Source organism: Zingiber officinale, chromosome 1A, assembly GCF_018446385.1.
Source record: "Zingiber officinale cultivar Zhangliang chromosome 1A, Zo_v1.1, whole genome shotgun sequence".
In the NCBI taxonomy this organism is placed as follows: domain Eukaryota; kingdom Viridiplantae; phylum Streptophyta; class Magnoliopsida; order Zingiberales; family Zingiberaceae; genus Zingiber; species Zingiber officinale.
The window spans coordinates 173,115,661-173,118,233 of record NC_055987.1 but is presented as its reverse complement, the minus strand read 5'-3'; the positions used below and the strand labels follow the sequence as shown (position 1 = coordinate 173,118,233).

The window sequence follows — 2,573 nt, the reverse complement described above, 5'->3', positions numbered from 1 at the left end:
TCTTTTGCTCTGAGAGAGCTTCTTCGAGCTTCTTTTCAATTCTGGATAGTTGTGAAAGTTGTTGTTGTTGTTAAGTCTGTTGTCCAGATGAGTAGCTCTGTTGCCCAGGTTGATAGCTTTGTTTTGCTGGTCCTTAGTCCTGATTATTCCAGTATGAAAATTTTGGGTGGTTCCTCCATCCAGGGTTGTGTGTGTTGGAGTACGGATTGTTTTGCTTTTGGTTGTAACTGACTATCGCATCGCATTGTTTAAGTTGGTTCATCTATGCTTGTATTGGCCCTATGGGCAAGTATCTTGAGCGTGATCCATACTTCTGCAAGTTTCGCAAACACATACTATTGCATTGGCCGTGTTATTTCCCATGGCCTCAAGCTTCTTGGTCAGAGCGTCCAGCTTTACAGACATGAGTGTGACTGCATATACGTCGAATTTCCTGACGCCTTTATTGGATTCCCTAAGAAAGAACCACCAGATCTTTCGGTTGGCCACTGATGGTGGTTCAGTGTCACATTCTCTATGATCTCTTCAGCTTCATCAAGGCTCTTGTTCATTAATGCTCCTCCTGTTGCAGAATCGAGGGATACCTTCGTGTGATAGTTGATTCCATTGTAAAATATGTGTAGAACCAACCATCTCTCAAGGCCATGATGGGGGCACTGTCTCAGCATACTTTTGAATCTATCCCAGACTTCAAATAATGATTCTGATTCTATCTGTTTGAAGCTTGCGATCAAATTCCTCGTGTGGGACAGTTTTGCTTGGCGGGTAGAATTTGTCCAGAAATTTCTGCTCACACCGCTCCCAAGACGTTATGCTATTTGCTGGAAGAGAATTTAGCCACTGCTTGGCTCTATCTTTCAGGGAAAATCCAAAAAGAAGTAACCTTACTAATTCTGGAGGGACCCCGTTCACTTTCATAGCACCGCAAATCTGGTAGAAAAGCTCTAAGTGATGATTTGGATTATCGTGCATTCCTCCTCCAAATTGGTTCTGCTGAATCATGTGGATTATGACAGGCTTGATTTCAAAATTGTTAGCTTCGATTGGCGGTCGAGTGATGCTAGATCGAACCCCTCGTGCATAAGGTGCTGCGTAATCCTTCAACAGTTTGTCAGTCATTTCTGAAGATTCTTGTTTGGCTTGAAATGCTTTTTGTAAGTTTCTTCTTCTTAGGAAAGTCTTATCGATCTCTAGATCGAACGGTAGAGGTTATCCTGAAAGATTAGTTCTTCGCATGCAAGAACAAGATATGGAATATTTCGAGTGTAAAATTAAGCAAAATTAAATAAAATTAAATAAAATAAAATAAAGAAAAGAGTTAAAATATTATTATTATTATATTATATTATTTTTTAGCATTTTAACAAAAATGCAGAAAATAAAGAAAAAGAAAAAGAAAATTATTTATCTCTGAAATGTAGAATATTAGAAAAAGAGAGATAAAGAAAGAAAATAAAGAAAAAGAAAAATAAAATTATTATTTCTGAAATGCAGAATATTAGAAAAAAGAGAGATAAAGAAAAAAAAAACAAAGTCTAGTATAATCCAATATGATTTTCGCTAATGTTATAGACGCAGCCCCCGACAACGGTGCAAAAAACTTGTTACGCTAATGTTATAGACGCAACCCCCGACAACGACGCCAAAAACTTGTTACGATTCCGCAAGTGCACGGATTCGTCGTCAGTAATAAAGATTATCGATCCCACGAGGATTGGTTATAAGCACTAGCAATAGTTCACTTATGATTAGCTATATATCGATGGTTGTAAGTTATCTAAAGAAAAGAGATTGGGAAGCAAAAATGAAAACTAGTAAAGATAAAGTAATTAACTTGTTTTATGAAGAGTTCTAGGAGTTCGGTTTCATTGTGGTGGTATTGATGTATTATGTTTTATCCTTTACTCATTGTCCATCAACATGCATTCGTCGGAAGTTAAAGTAACTATCCTTAAGCACTAAATAGAGAAGATCCCTGTGAAGTCTTGTTACGGTTAACCCTTGTTACTAGAGTGCCTCGGTAGATCACAAGAACGCAACTCTAATTAGTGTCATTAAGGATAGAAATAAGGGCTTGGTTTGGTCTCTTACTTCCTTGCGGAGAAGTTGTCTCTCCTTTCAAGGAAATACCCTAGATGTCCGTGAATGGGTTACCCCTGTCAATAGGGCCCCTCGGGTCTACGATCTAAGATACTCTCTTTACGAGGTTAGCAATTTCTACACAATCAATTAATACGATATGGAAATCTAGCGACAAGTCTCGTGCATAGTAGTTGAAACAAAGCAAGCGAAATCATCCAATGAATAAAGGCATAAATATGAGTCTTATATCAAAATCAATCCACAACTACTCTCTAATCCTAGAACAAGAAATCTACTCCATAGACGTCGGAGAAAAACCCGAAGACATAATGTAATTAAGTATACAATCCTCAAATAAGAAGAGAGAAAGAGAAAGGATGCTTATCCAACGACGACGAGTGATCTTCGGATCCAATCCTTTGCTTCTGGAGTTGATGTGGTGATGAAGGATCGCTAGATGGAGGTCCTGAATGGCATGGAACGGTACCAAG

General features: G+C 38.2%; 1 non-coding gene across 1 annotated transcript; it reads left to right on the top strand.

Annotated features, from left to right (window-relative positions):
- Positions 1-639: 639 nt before the first annotated feature.
- LOC122039220 lies at positions 640-745 on the top strand. Its single transcript, XR_006128097.1, has one exon. It is a non-coding gene; the product is annotated as a small nucleolar RNA R71 (small nucleolar RNA).
- The last annotated feature ends 1,828 nt before the right edge of the window (positions 746-2,573 follow it).